This window comes from Bufo bufo, chromosome 1, assembly GCF_905171765.1.
Source record: "Bufo bufo chromosome 1, aBufBuf1.1, whole genome shotgun sequence".
Lineage (NCBI taxonomy): Eukaryota > Metazoa > Chordata > Amphibia > Anura > Bufonidae > Bufo > Bufo bufo.
Genome location: NC_053389.1, coordinates 33,961,724 through 33,977,525, shown reverse-complemented (window position 1 = coordinate 33,977,525; position 15,802 = coordinate 33,961,724).

The window sequence follows — 15,802 nt, the reverse complement described above, 5'->3', positions numbered from 1 at the left end:
TGCCCTTGACCCAATCCCATCCCACCTCAACCCTAATCTCACCACTATAGTTATCCCTGCCCTAACCCACCTCCTCAATCTGTTGCTAACCACTGGCATCTTCCCTTCCTCTTTTAAACATGCAACCGTCACACCCATACTCAAGAAGCCTTCCCTGGACCCATCCTCTTTATCCAGCTATAGTCCCATTTCACTGCTCCCATTTGCATCCAAACTCTTAGAACAACATGTCCATCTCGAATTGTCCTCTAACCTCTGATCCCACTCACTTTTTGATGCAATCCGCCTTCAGACCAAATCACTGCACTGAAACTGCCCTAACCAAAGTCACCAACGATCTGCTAGCTGTCAAAGCTAAATGTCACTACTCTGTGCTCCTCCTTCTTGATCTTTTCACTGCCTTTGACACTGTTGACTACTCTCTCCTCCTACAAATCCTCTCTTCCCTTGGCATCAAAGACCTAACCCTCTCCTGGATCTCCTTGTACCTCACCAACAGAACTTTCAGCGTTTACCATTCATACACTACCTCCTCATCACACCCCCTCTCTCTTGGTGTCCTTCAAGGCTCTGTCCTGGGTCCCCTGCTTTTCTCTACTTATACATTCGGTCTGGGACAGCTCATAGAGTCCCATGGCTTCCAATACCACCTCTATGCTGATGACACTTAAATCCATAGGCGTGCGCAGCCTATTGCATTAGGGTGTGCACCCTAAAGCACAAACACACAAGCCGCGAGCGCGTGCGCATGTATGTATATATATATTATATATTATATATTATATCCACAGATCCTCCATAACAGTGTGTCAATTTTTATTCTACTAACCTAATACTTAAAAGACACGCTTTCAAGAGTTTTCCTTTCTTCCTCGGTACGCTTGAGTATTCAGAAACAATCTATTTCTAAGGGTGGGTTCACATCTGTGTTATGCCATTCCGTTATAGGTTCTGTTTCAAACGGAATATAACGGAATGGCCAGATGGAATGCAAAACGTAAACCTTTAAGAGGCATTCTGTTTTGCTCTGTCCTAATAGAAGTTTATGAGAAAGCATAACGGATCCGTCTTGGTCCCCTTATGCAAGACGGAAAACAAAGTCCTGTCGACAGGACTTTGTTTTCCATCTTGCATAACGGGAACCAGATGGATCAGTTTTGATTCCCATAGACTTTTATGAGGACGGAGAGCAAACGGAGTCTACAAGAGAGATAGCAGTGGCTGTGAAGGGAAAAGTTCCAGAGCACACAATGACAGCCCCAGAGGCCTGCAGGACATCAGAGAGGCCTGGGGTCCACATTATAGCACCACTACATTTACTTATTATCAAAAAGAATCATACATAAAAAAAAAAAAAAGCAAAAGCCAGAATATAATAAAAGACAAAAACTTTAAACTACATTTATAATAAAACAATTTACTTACAAAAGAAGCTATTCAGTCGTCTGCTGTGCCGTCCTCTGCTTGCTTCCATGGATTCTTTGCCCTCCTTTCTGTCTCTCCTCAGTGCGCAGGCGCACTGTTATGGCGGATCTGTGGATGACGCACTGTTATGGGGGACCTGTGGATGACACACTGTTATGGGGGACTTGTGGATTACACACTGTTATGGGCATCTGTGGATGACACACTGTTATGGGCATAAGTGGATGACACTGTTATGGGGGCATCTGTGGATGACACTGTTATGGAGGCATCTGTGGATGACGCACTGTTATGGGCATCTGTGGATGACACTATTATGGGGGCATCTGTGGATGACGCACTGTTATGGGGGTCGATCTGTGGATCCACAGATGCCCCCATAACAGTGTCATCCACAGATGCCTCATAACAGTGTGTACTACTATCTAATCATTTACTAACTTACTGGGACAGGACTCCAGCTAGGATTCCCAGTTTGGGCTGCCTGGGCATGGGCACTTAAAGTAGACATTTAAACTAGCCGGTGGGCGGCAGCGTAACGTGACGTCACTCACTCCGTCACGCCGCACGCGCCTGCTCCTCCCACTTTATTAATGAAGCAGGCGGAGCAGGCGTGTCACACGTTGGAGTAAATGACGTTACGCGGCCGGCCGCCGGGAGACAGAGCCCAGGAGCAGTGAGCAGTCCTATTCAGTATTGAGTCGTCAGTCGAGCAGTTTGAGCAGATATATGTCATTGAAGCTGTGCGGGGCTGGCAGCCGGGGCTCAAGCGGTAGGCGGCAGTGCAGGAGGCAGAGCACAGGGGTGTGATAAGGGTGTGCCCAGGCATACCCGGCACAACCTGTGCGCGCACCTATGCTTAAATCTACCCCTCTGGCCCAGATGTTGCTTCCCTCCTATCCAGAATCCCAGCGTGTCTGCCAGCAATATCTTCATTCTTCTCCTTCCACTTCTAAAAACTCAACATGGAGAAAACTGAATTTTCCCCATGTCACTCAGCCCCCCTACCTGACCTGTCCACCACAGTAAATAGCACAACACTTTCTCCAGTCTTGCAGGCCCGCTACCTGGGGGTAACATTGGATTCTGGCCTGTCCTTTCCAACTTAAAAACATCTCTCGCAATTTCCACCTTCCTCGCCCCTAAGTCATCTAAAATACTAGTGCATGCCCTCTCAACTGAACTACTTCAACATCCTCCTGTGTGGCCTCCCATCCAGCACTCTCGCACCCCTCCAATCTATTCTCAACTCTGCTTCCAGGTTAATCCACTTCTCCCCTCGTTTCTCCTCTGCCTCCCCCTCTGCCAACCTCTTCACTGGCTCCTCATTGTCCAGCTAATTCAGTTTAAAATACTTACAACTACATAAGTCCGTCCACACCCTGTCCCCTCCTTACATCTCTGCCCTGCTTTCTCGATACATCCCCACACGTAATCTCAGATCCTCACAGGACCTCCTCTTCAATTCTCCTCTTATTTGTTCCTCACAACTACAAGATTTCTCACGTGCCTCTCCCCTACTCTGGAACTCTCTACCCCAACACATCAGGCTCTCCCCCAACTTACAAAGCTTCAAGAGTAACCTGAAAACCCACCTTTTCAGGAAAGCCTACCATCTGCAATGAGCATGCTGCATGCACACAACCACATTAGGAGCCTATATCTTCACCTACTGTGTTCTCCCTTTCCCTTATAGATTGTAAGCTCTTGTGGGCAGGGCCATCGACCCCTCTGTACCAGTCTGTTAATAGTTTCTAGTTTACTGTGTTTTTTTTTATTTCTGTGTAACCCCAGCTAGATCTACAGCTTTAAAATAAAATGGTGCTTTAATATAAATAATAATATTTTTTGTTCAACGTTGTCAGGGGAGAGAGAAACAGAGAATATTGGACCTGTTAAGGAGGATATTAATTATTGATATTTTGGGTAATCTTTATGAATATTTAATATTCATAAATAGGCATGAGTCGTGTCTTGATGATGCAATGAGTGGGGATGCTATGCAGTGAGTCAGTTTATATGTGTAATAGTTTGTGACGCCAATTGCAGCTTGCGCAGGTACTGTAACAGGGCCCTTTAAGATGTAATAGCTCACGTACCAAGTGAGGAATGCCAGAGGGGGATAATGTCTCTGTATAGCAGATGTGGTAGTGTCAATGGTGTCTCCTACCTTGGTACTGCTGGACTCCTGAATCCTGGCTCACTTGCAATAAAATTGAGTGTGGTCAGTAGGAGTAATGGAGGAACTTTGATAGCAGTAAATGAGATCCAAATAGGTTATATGATCCAACTTGTCTTTACTGAATGGCAGCTTTTGATCCATACAAGATACAGCAATAGTCTTGGGTCCCAGCAGGTATGGGCAATATGTGGCAGGAATCTATATGTATTCTGCTTCTTGTCATATGCCTAAAGAATCTGGCAGGTATCTATCTTCTGCTCTGTCTGTAGTCTGCTTGGTTTGGGCCTGACTAGCTGAAGGAGGAATTTGGCTTCTCCTGGTTTTTGGATAAGTACTCACAGGACTGCTCGCAGGGTATGATGGCTTCTTCCTGGAGATCTATAGTTCTGGAGTACTGCTTTTCTTGTCAACCAGCTGAGGTAGATGACTCAGGCTGGGAAGATGGATCCTGGGCCTCAGCCGAGGCTGGATCCAAGGTTGGGATCCCTGTTTTCTGGGAGCTCCTACTAACACAGCCTTCCCCAGCCGGGGGGCTGGTTCACACTGACTAACTTCCTTCTCCTCCTCATCAGACAGGACATGTGAACATCCCACTTCTGCTCACATAGGGGAGACCAGACTGGAATGGACTATTCCAGGCTGGAGATAATAACCATGACCTGCTACATACTGCTGCAACCTGCTGTTGTACATTGAGATTATAGCAAATATTATGAAACAGGCATATCATGGCAATGCACAGTGGGATTACACAAGATGGACATACACATATGCACCTGACATTATTGTAGCAGGGATACAGAAGTTTAGTGACATACTCCAGGATGTTACAATGACTCCACCTATTTATACCTTAAAATAGTTACAAATAATAATTACCTCTATTACCTTACTTAATTTCCTGAACTGAACTACATGCAAAATATTACTGCTACTACGGCAGCGACCATAAAAGACTATAAACTGTATTATGAACAATAAAGTATATTTATTAACACAATAATAAGCTTACAGTCTACTAATACACTATATCTATTGATATATCAATGGTTATAAATCTATATACCTATAGACACACACACCACAGTTCAGTAATACAACACAGCAATTTAATATTACACCTAACTACACTACACACACAGTACAATATCTTACACAAAACCACCCCACTACCTAAATAGTACACTTACATACACACGTAAATAGCAGCAGCACCCACCCAAACCTATCTACAGACTGTCCCATTGGGGATTAAAACAAACCTGCACTGCAAGGGCTAATTACAGAAAGGGTTAACCCAGGGTTGGTGGGTTAACACAGTGTAATGGCCAATGCAGGGATTGCAGGAGCTGCAGGGCAGGGATAGGGTACAGGGCAAGGCAGGGGTTAACTACAATCCCAAGAGTGGGATCAGGGCAGCAGTGGTTAATGCTGGGGTACAGGGATAGCAGGCAGGGCAAGTAATGATACTTAGCCAGCTAGCTGCTCATCTCCAGGGGAAGATCCTTGCTTTTGCTCGTTGTCCAGGGGTTAATTCCCGCTTGCTGCAATGGGGCATCTTCCTTCTGGGGCTAGTCAAGTTAACTTCCCTGAGCGCTGTCTGCACTCCCCTTCTCTTCTGAGGCGGGTAGGGGTTAACTTGCTCTGAGCGCAGGCTGCGCTATCCTACTGGGGCGGGTCGGGTCCTGCTCCGATAGCACAGCGCAGCCTGGTGCATGGCTGCCTGCGCTGTCTTCTTATGGGGGTGTCCAGGCTTCTGTTCCTAGAGCAGCGCTGCCGGGTTATTTAAACCTGGCGCTCACACTCCCGCCTTCCCGCGCTGCAGGCGTGCATTGGCGCGGTGATATGACGTCATCGCACCAGCCCGCGCTTCAATCTCCCGCCTGCGAAGCACCCGCATATCTATCAAAGGGCAGAGGATCTGTATTGATTCTCTGTCCTTTGAAGTGCCCGAAACTGGGCATAATTGTCCAGTTGTCGGCTTCCCCTCCTGCAGGTGCATTCCAGAGGAAGGGGGCACCCGAGATGGGGTGATATGTTGGCCGCATTTTATAAGTATATATACATATACACAGATAATTGGGGCATATGTATATATATTATATATACACATGCATTAACATTATATATAGACATGTGTGCAAATACAGGGGCATACACACATATCCATATATATACTCACGTGGGACAGCCATGGGTACCAGGTTTGCCCCCAGTTACGCCAATTTATTTATGGCCGAATGAGAACATCAATTCATTACACCAAGACTGGGGACAGACCTGGTACTCTGGCATCGTTACATAGATGATGTCATTTTTATATGGCAATAGGAGGAAACGAAATTAAGAAACTTTTTGGAGGAGATTAATGAGAATCAGTTCAATCTGACTTTTTCATTCAACATTAATAATATATGTACTGAATTCTTAGATATACAGATTGCTGTTAACAACGATCAATATATCTGTAATACATACCAAAAATCGGTAGCGAAAAATAGCTTTATTTTATTTTACAGCTGCCACCCACGAAGATGGCTACTCAATATCCCTTTAGGACAATTCTGTAGGATTAAAAGAAATTGTACAGATAATGCAAAATTTTAATAGGAAGTGACCCAAATGTTAGAACAATTCAAAACAAAAAAAATATCCAGACAAAAAACATTAGAGACCGCCCTACTAAAAGTAACGGAGATGGACCTTCCGCATGTAAACAAGATATTTTATTGTCACTTATATATATTTTTTGGATATGGGAGTCAACAATTTTCACTTAATTATCTACAGATACATTTATTTTATTAATGTTTTAACCATTTTTTAATAAAGTTTTTATAATTTATTTATATTTTTATTCTGCAACTTGATATAAAAATAACTAAGCTATTACTAATGATATACAATCACTAATGAACATATAGAAAAAAATAAAAATGCATCAGGCCACAAAAAAAACACATGGGAAATGCATGAAAATCTTACTTTCACGGTATTTGATTAAAGTAATAGATAAACCAATAGAGAATATTTTTACATGTTTGGAGACTGGGTATATGGGAATGAGGAAGTCCTTGCTTATCCCTTGCTCGCTACAGAGGGTGTGGAACAAGCTGAAGGAGATCCTTAAAGTCTCCGATCCGTTTGTTTTCACCCCCCTGTGGGAGAATAGGGGGCTAGAGGAATTCTTTAAAATTACAGATTTTGGTTACTGGTCACGTAAGGGTATTAACAGGGTGCCTCATCTTTTTTATATGGGCCAGTTTAAATCACTTTCAGAATTTGGCTGTACTGATAGTTCACCATTAGATGTATTTATGTATACACGATTAAAACATATATTTGATGCCTCTAGGAATAGGGGCCGTATTTTTCCACGAGAGAATATATTTTTTGATTACTGTGACGCCCAGAAGTATGAGAAGGTGAAGATATATAGATTATATGCTAAACTCCGAACAGCACTGGCAACTGTAACACCTTTTAAAAGCCCAAGTAAGTGGGAGCAAGAGCTGAACTGCTCTCCACTGCAATGGTCCACTATTTATAGGAATGTGAGAAAGGCGACAGTTTCTAGTGCTCATAGACTAATCCAATTTAAGATCCTCCATCGACTGTACTATACGCCAAAAATCCAAGGAAAATTTCCCCAAAATAAAGCCTGGGATTGTTGCTGCCCTAAATGCGGATATGTTAATGCGGACTATGTCCATCTGATTTGGAGTTGCAGTAAAATAAAAAAATATTGGGATGAGGTTTTCTCTACCCTACAAAAGGAGTCTTTAACGAACTATAACCCGGGGATCTTGACAGTAATTTTGGGATATGACTTGTCAGAAATTGAAGCCTCACGTCAGGTTAGACAGCTTTGGTTGAGGGGATTGATGGTGGCTAAAGTTATATTGATCAAGTATTGGGGCCCTGTCTCCCCGCCCTCGATAAGAGAGTGGGGTTTATACCTTCAACAAATTAGAATATATGAGGATATAGAAAGGAAATGGAGAATTGCACGCATAACTACGTAGCGACAGCTAGGATATTTATTATTTTTTGATATTTGATTGACTGGAGTGGACGACAGCCAATGGGGGGGATGGGATGGGATATATATATATATTCAGACTTCTTACTATCTTTGGTGTGAATTTAAGTTGACTTATATAATCTGTCTACAATGAAGTCCATAATTGTTATACTATCTACACCAATGTGTTTAACACTGGTTTTTGTACTAATTGTGATTTCTAAAATAAAAATAAATATATAATTAAAAAAAAAAGATATCCAGCCGTAATGTTTCAAAGAAGAAGACCGGCACTTCGCAGATGTAGATCACAATGTAGATTTATTCAGTCACATATTCAAGTGGCATAGTGACGCGTTTCAGCACAAATGTGCTTTCATCAGACTGCAATGAAACATCTTACACTCCAGCTATTTATACATAAATGAGACACTAAGGAACTGACATCATCAGAGGAGCTCCGCCTCCCTCATTAACTAAAAATTCGCATATCAAATAATCGCAATGAAATATTCGCATTAGAAAATTCGCATAAAAAAATTCGCAAAAACATATCCACTCTATACTGGCGAAGATTTTCAGTCCAATAGTCCATTTTGGCAGTGATTAATCACGCTGAAGAAAAAGAGAAATATATTTATCTAATTGCATAAAGCCGAATGCCTTATAGGAAGCAGGACACATTGTACTCACGATTGAGGCCCCTGGGCTCCATTGTCTGAAGACGATGGATCCAGTAAGCCTCTCTTTTCAATAACAATTTATTTCTATCACCCCCTCGACGGGGTAATGATACACCTTCAATGATCTGATACCTCAACTGCGAGATATTATGTTTTTTATCATGAAAATGAAGGGGTATTGGAAGTAATAAATTCTGTTTGCGGATAGTAGATTTGTGTTTACTTAGTCTGTCCTTCATTCTCATCGAGGTTTCCCCCACATATAATAATCCACATGGACATTTAAGAATGTAAACCACAAATCTACTATCACAGGTGAACGTGCCCCTTATTGGAATATTTTCACCTGAGTGAGGGTGGGAAAAACATGAACCCTTTATGACGCTGGAACAATTGACACAATTTAAACAAGGAAAAGTGCCCCGTCTAGGTGTAGATAAAAAACTCTGTCCTCTTTCTATTTTATTACTTCCCACATCTGCCCGGACTATTTTATCCCTAATATTTTCTGCCCGTTTATAGCATATCATGGGTGGCCTCTGGAACTCTCCTATCCGTGGATAGGACTTGGATAATATGTGCCAATGTTGATTAACAATAGTCCTCAGGCGCTGGGACCAGGGATGGTATTTAATCACTAAGGGGATCCTTGTTTCTTTCTTAGTTCTATCCGGTGGTGTAGTCTCAGCTTTATTACGCTGTATTTTCAATAGATCAGGGGGGTAGCCTCGCTCTCTAAATTTATTGGTCATATCGTCTAATCTTATTTGGCACATATCCCTATCACTGACGATCGATGCCCCCCCCCCTTATCTGCAGGTTTTATTATTAAGGATTTCTCCTTTAATAAGGAGTCAAGGGCATGTTTCTCCTCCACAGGTAAATTATAATGTACATGTAACTTTCCTTGTTTACATTGTTGCAACAATTTATCGACATCATTTTGCACCAATTTAACAAATGTCTCAACTGGATGATATGTCCTGGGAGGTGTATAATTACTTTTTACTCTCAAATTAAACTGTTTAACAGTTAACATAGTAGTAACAGAGCTATCCTCCACCTGTTCCACATCACCAGTAGTTTCATTACCACCAAATTGAGCTTTTAGACGCAAATTGCGAAAAAAACGATGTAAGTCAGTGTTCACCTTGGACACTGACTTACATCGTTTTTTTCGCAATTTGCGTCTAAAAGCTCAATTTGGTGGTAATGAAACTACTGGTGATGTGGAACAGGTGGAGGATAGCTCTGTTACTACTATGTTAACTGTTAAACAGTTTAATTTGAGAGTAAAAAGTAATTATACACCTCCCAGGACATATCATCCAGTTGAGACATTTGTTAAATTGGTGCAAAATGATGTCGATAAATTGTTGCAACAATGTAAACAAGGAAAGTTACATGTACATTATAATTTACCTGTGGAGGAGAAACATGCCCTTGACTCCTTATTAAAGGAGAAATCCTTAATAATAAAACCTGCAGATAAGGGGGGGGCCATCGATCGTCAGTGATAGGGATACGTGCCAAATAAGATTAGACGATATGACCAATAAATTCAGAGAGCGAGGCTACCCCCCTGATCTATTGAAAATACAGCGTAATAAAGCTGAGACTACACCACCGGATAGAACTAAGAAAGAAACAAGGATCCCCTTAGTGATTAAATACCATCCCTGGTCCCAGCGCCTGAGGACTATTGTTAATCAACATTGGCACATATTATCCAAGTCCTATCCACGGATAGGAGAGTTCCAGAGGCCACCCATGATATGCTATAAACGGGCAGAAAATATTAGGGATAAAATAGTCCGGGCAGATGTGGGAAGTAATAAAATAGAAAGAGGACAGAGTTTTTTATCTACACCTAGACGGGGCACTTTTCCTTGTTTAAATTGTGTCAATTGTTCCAGCGTCATAAAGGGTTCATGTTTTTCCCACCCTCACTCAGGTGAAAATATTCCAATAAGGGGCACGTTCACCTGTGATAGTAGATTTGTGGTTTACATTCTTAAATGTCCATGTGGATTATTATATGTGGGGGAAACCTCGATGAGAATGAAGGACAGACTAAGTAAACACAAATCTACTATCCGCCAACAGAATTTATTACTTCCAATACCCCTTCATTTTCATGATAAAAAACATAATATCTCGCAGTTGAGGTATCAGATCATTGAAGGTGTATCATTACCCCGTCGAGGGGGTGATAGAAATAAATTTCATATTGAAAAGAGAGGCTTACTGGATCCATCGTCTTCAGACAATGGAGCCCAGGGGCCTCAATCGTGAGTACAATGTGTCCTGCTTCCTATAAGGCATTCGGCTTTATGCAATTAGATAAATATATTTCTCTTTTTCTTCAGCGTGATTAATCACTGCCAAAATGGACTATTGGACTGAAAATCTTCGCCAGTATAGAGTGGATATGTTTATGCGAATTTTTTTATGCTAATTTTTTATGCAAATTTTTTTCCCGAATTTTCTAATGCGAATATTTCATTGCGATTATTTGATATGCGAATTTTTAGTTAATGAGGGAGGCGGAGCTCCTCTGATGATGTCAGTTCCTTAGTGTCTCATTTATGTATAAATAGCTGGAGTGTAAGATGTTTCATTGCAGTCTGATGAAAGCACACTTGTGCTGAAACGCGTCACTATGCCACTTGAATATGTGACTGAATAAATCTACATTGTGATCTACATCTGCGAAGTGCCGGTCTTCTTCTTTGAAACGTTTGTCTGGACGCCATTCCACGGACACGTGCACCGCGAATTCAAGAAGGTAGTGCCGCCCTGTCTTCACTAGAATCCAGCCGTAATGGTCCACTCTATGGCTTAAAGGGAATCTGTCACATGGTTTGAGCATATTAAAGTGTTACTACTGCTTGTACAATAAAATACCTTATTTCTTGCTGTAGTCTTCATTTTTTGTTTCATGGTTTCATTAGCGATAAAATCCACTTTTTATGTTATGCAAATGAGTGTCCAAGGTGCCCAGAGGGGCGTTATTATCCTTCTCTGGAGCCCAGTAACTCCCCCGTACAGTGCCCAGCCCGCCTTCCTTTAGAGCCCAAGCACGCCTCTTCCAGCATAAGTACCTGCCCACACCCAAACTCTTTGCTGCCGCCCCCTCCGCTATGTGAAATCTCTTAATATGCTTAATATGCTCAAACCAGGGGACAGATTCCCTTTAAAGACCCATGGTTTGAAGATCCATCTCACTTCCTCCTACTAACATGAGGGTGGAAGAAATCCTAAGCGAGTGCAACCACTGAAGAAAGAGTGAGTATACACTCTGAAACACGTCTGGTAATACCTTAATAGCACTGACACTCAGGATCCACAGATGAAGTTCTAATCGAGATATGAACTTTATCCAATAATTTTTGAAAGCGCTTTCAATACTACCACCAGGACCTTGTTTTCCCGTCCTCTTTAACTTATGAATGTTTTCATGGGCAAGCACATTACATAGAGCGGCGCAGACTACGTGAGCGATACAGACTACGTGAGTCATACTGATCACATCCTACTACATGAGTTATAATGATCACATCCTATCCACGTGGGACGCCGACCTTGGACAGGGAACGGCCTTCAAACAAGTGGTACAGGTTGGTGAAAACGTCGAGAGAGGTAGTGATATCTGGGTTACCAATGTCTTGTGGGACGCCTCATTAGACACATTTTTGGGTACCCAATGATAGATACAGTATCATAGTGCAATTGTATTACCTCTCTCCTTGGCAATATTTGAACTTTCAATGTGATGTCCACCTACTAGTCCTGGACTAAATATTATCTAGTTATACAACACTATTATTCGTTCATATGAACATTATGGTGATATAACAGAAATTACCATATGAGTTAAAGACCTGTTATATCAATATCCTCAATATCTTCAATATTTCCATTTTTATATCGTAAGAGACTGTTTTTTTCCCCTTATTTTACCAAGTTCAAGAGACATTGGCTATCTTTATTAGTGTTGATCACAAATATTCAAATTTTTATCGCGAATATAGCTACTTCGAAAATTTGCGAATATTTTGAATATAGTGATATATATTCGTAATTTCGAATATTCTATTTTTTTTTAATCAGTACACATGATCCCTCCCTGCTTCTAGCTTATGGGCCAATAAGAAGGCTGCAGTATATTTGACTTTAGGAGTAGTGTTGTTTGCAAATTTTTGTAATGCAAATTTTTCAACTTACAACTATTAGACAAAGAAGATTATAGCACTATATTAGCTAAATTGCTCTATATTCGTTTTTTTTTTAATATTCGCTATATTGCTAAACCTTTGTTTTTTAGAATATTCGTAATATTCTAAAACAAGAATATATAGCAATATAGCGAATATTTGAAAAAAAAAATGAATATAGAGCAATTTAGCTAATATAGTGCTATAATCTTCTTTGTCTAATTGTTGTACCGGTAATTTTTTTCTCATCTGAAGTTCAGATTGGAAAAAAATTCAACTATTAAAAAAAAAGATTATAGCACTATATTAAATTGCTCTATATTCGGGTTTTTTCTCGAATATTCGCTATATTGCTATAACTTTGTTTTTTCGAATATTCGTAATATTCTAAAACAAGAATATATAGCAATATAGCGAATATTCGAAAAAACAAAGTTATAGCAATATAGCAAATATTCAAAAAGTAAAAAAAGAATATAGAGCAATTTAGCTAATACAGTGCTATAATCTTCTTTGTCTAATAGTTGTAAGTTGAAAAATTTGCATTACGAAAATTCGCATATTACACAATCATTACCTTGCTGATTTTTCGAGTAAAAAAAATCATAGAATATAACAAATATTCGAATTTGCGAATATTCGACGAATATTCAACAAAATATTCACGAAATATCACAAATTCGAAAATGACCCCTGCCGCTCATCACTAATCTTTATTAGGGAATGGCTGACTACCAAAATATACTGGCAGAATTCCAAGATTTTAATACAATTATCCTAAATACTGCATCTCCTACTGGACCATTTACCAATATTGATATTTTATTTACTTCACACAATGATCTATTAGATGTCATCACCTTGATGTTATATTATTGTTATTTTAATTGTATATTTATTTTAATTGCATATCTTGTTTTGCACATCCTCCATTTTGGGTTTAATTCCTTTTTGACCTCATTATTTTTGGGGCATGTTTGTATACGTTATTTTATCGGAATAAATCAAAATTAGTTATATAATTCCAGTGGTTCTATTTGATTGAGTGCCTGTCAACTTCGCACTGTTATTTTAGTTATTGGATTAGGGTGAATATTTTGATTAGAGCATATTTCCACAGAATTTAGAGGTGAGCCACCCTAATATATTGTTTACATGCTCACATATATACCTGGGGCATATATTACATACAGGGGACATACATATGTCCCCACTGGCCATACAGGGCCAATATATGTGGCCATACTGGGAATATATGTCCCTATTGGCCAATATATATATACAGATATACATATATATCAATGAAGGGGCAGATACACATATATATATATATATATATATATATATATATATATATAAAAACACCAAAAAGAGCTCCAGCAGCACAAGACAAAAAAAATCCTCAAAGCCGCAGGCTCAGACGGCTAACCGTAGATATAAATAACAAAAGAATGAGGCAGCACTCCAGACGTCAGGTGAAAAAGATAGTGGATCCTTTATTCCCCTCTGCAACGTTTCAACCGCTCAATGCGGTCTTTATCAAGCATAGTTACCAGTGTCATACAGGGGTATATATACCCAGAGTGCACAGTGGCAATACAAGTGAAAATTATTCAATTACATCAGTAAAATACATAAAAACAACTTAAAAATAGCAAAAAATTTCACAATAGTAGACGTTTGCACATGTGGTGTATCACTGGCACAATGAGCCCTATTTATAATATTTCTGCTACGGCATTGATATGACGATGTACAATATTGATTCACATCACATGCACAAGTTGTATGGTATCACTGTTATGTCGCTTCTACTATTGTGACATTTTTTGCTATTTTTAAGTTGTTTTTATGTATTTTACTGATGTAATTGAATAATTTTCACTTGTATTGCCACTATGCACTCTGGGTATATATACCCCTGTATGACACTGGTAACTATGCTTGATAAAGACCGCATTGAGCGGTTGAAACGTTGCAGAGGGGAATAAAGGATCCACTATCTTTTTCACCTGACGTCTGGAGTGCTGCCTCATTCTTTTGTTATTTTTATATATATATATATATATATATATATATATATACATACACCCACCTGACTTCCCTTTACAGGACCAACCAAATTTTAGGATATTCATTCATTTTTAGACTGGAGATGACTTGGCCAAGTACCCATAATTAAAGGGCCCAAAATATATGGACACAGCTAAGCTTGGATGAAACAAAAACACTGCTAGAATATTGTTGGTATGGTTACATAGGGATACAGTTATTAAGACTGGCGTTTTACAGTTATTAAGCCCTATACCTGGTGGTGGATCTGCCAGAGTTATGAAGAGGCGCAGCTTCCTAGCTGTCTTACATTTAGGCCATTTTCTACTCCTAACACCCTTCCCTGTCCACACCTTGCTCACTTTTTTAGACCTGGCGTGAGTGAGGAGAAGTTTCAGATTGCGGCTGCAATCTGCAAGAGATACGCCTAATGTTTGATAAATGACCCCCATAGTCTTGTCGGATTGCTTCTTTACCTTCATCTGATATTATATTTTATGTAAAGGGACACATACTTTTTCTCTGCTGTTGCCTGTTTACCTTAGTATACGATAAGGGACACAGCCGGATGATTAAACTGGAGAACAAAGTAGTGATATTGCTCTTGGCTTCTTAAACAATTGTCACTATTATGGAAAAGATAAATTGCCTCGGCCACTACTGGCTTTCAGATCATCTGCCAAATGCGCACAAAATAATTGGCAAGATGATCTCTTCTGAAACCTTTACTTTTTTCTTAAAGGGAACCTGTCACCAGGTAAATTCTGTCAGCAGGATCCTACAGAGCAGTAGGAGCTGAGTAGATTAATACATCGTTTTATTGGGAAAGATTCAGTATATGTTGTATTTTGCTTATTTTTATTCCTGCTTATTCTATACTTTGAAGTCCAGGAGTTGGTCCTCTCAGTGATTGACAGCTATCTGTGTATGCACAGTCATAGATGAACGTCTTTCAGTCACTAATAGGACCACCTCATTGACTTTAAAGGGAACCTGTCATCAACGTTGTGCTGCCCATGCTAACGGCATTATAAAGTAGAGACAGGCGAGTTGATTTCAGGGGTCTGTCATTTATAAGTTAAAAGTAAGTGGTTGTCGAGAACCAACATCACAATCATGGCAGACTGGGCCTGGAAAAAAGTCACGGCCACCTGAGAAGAGTCCTGGTTATTCATGAATTCCTGCTCTCCTGCCCACCTGCTGATGGCTGACAGTCTTC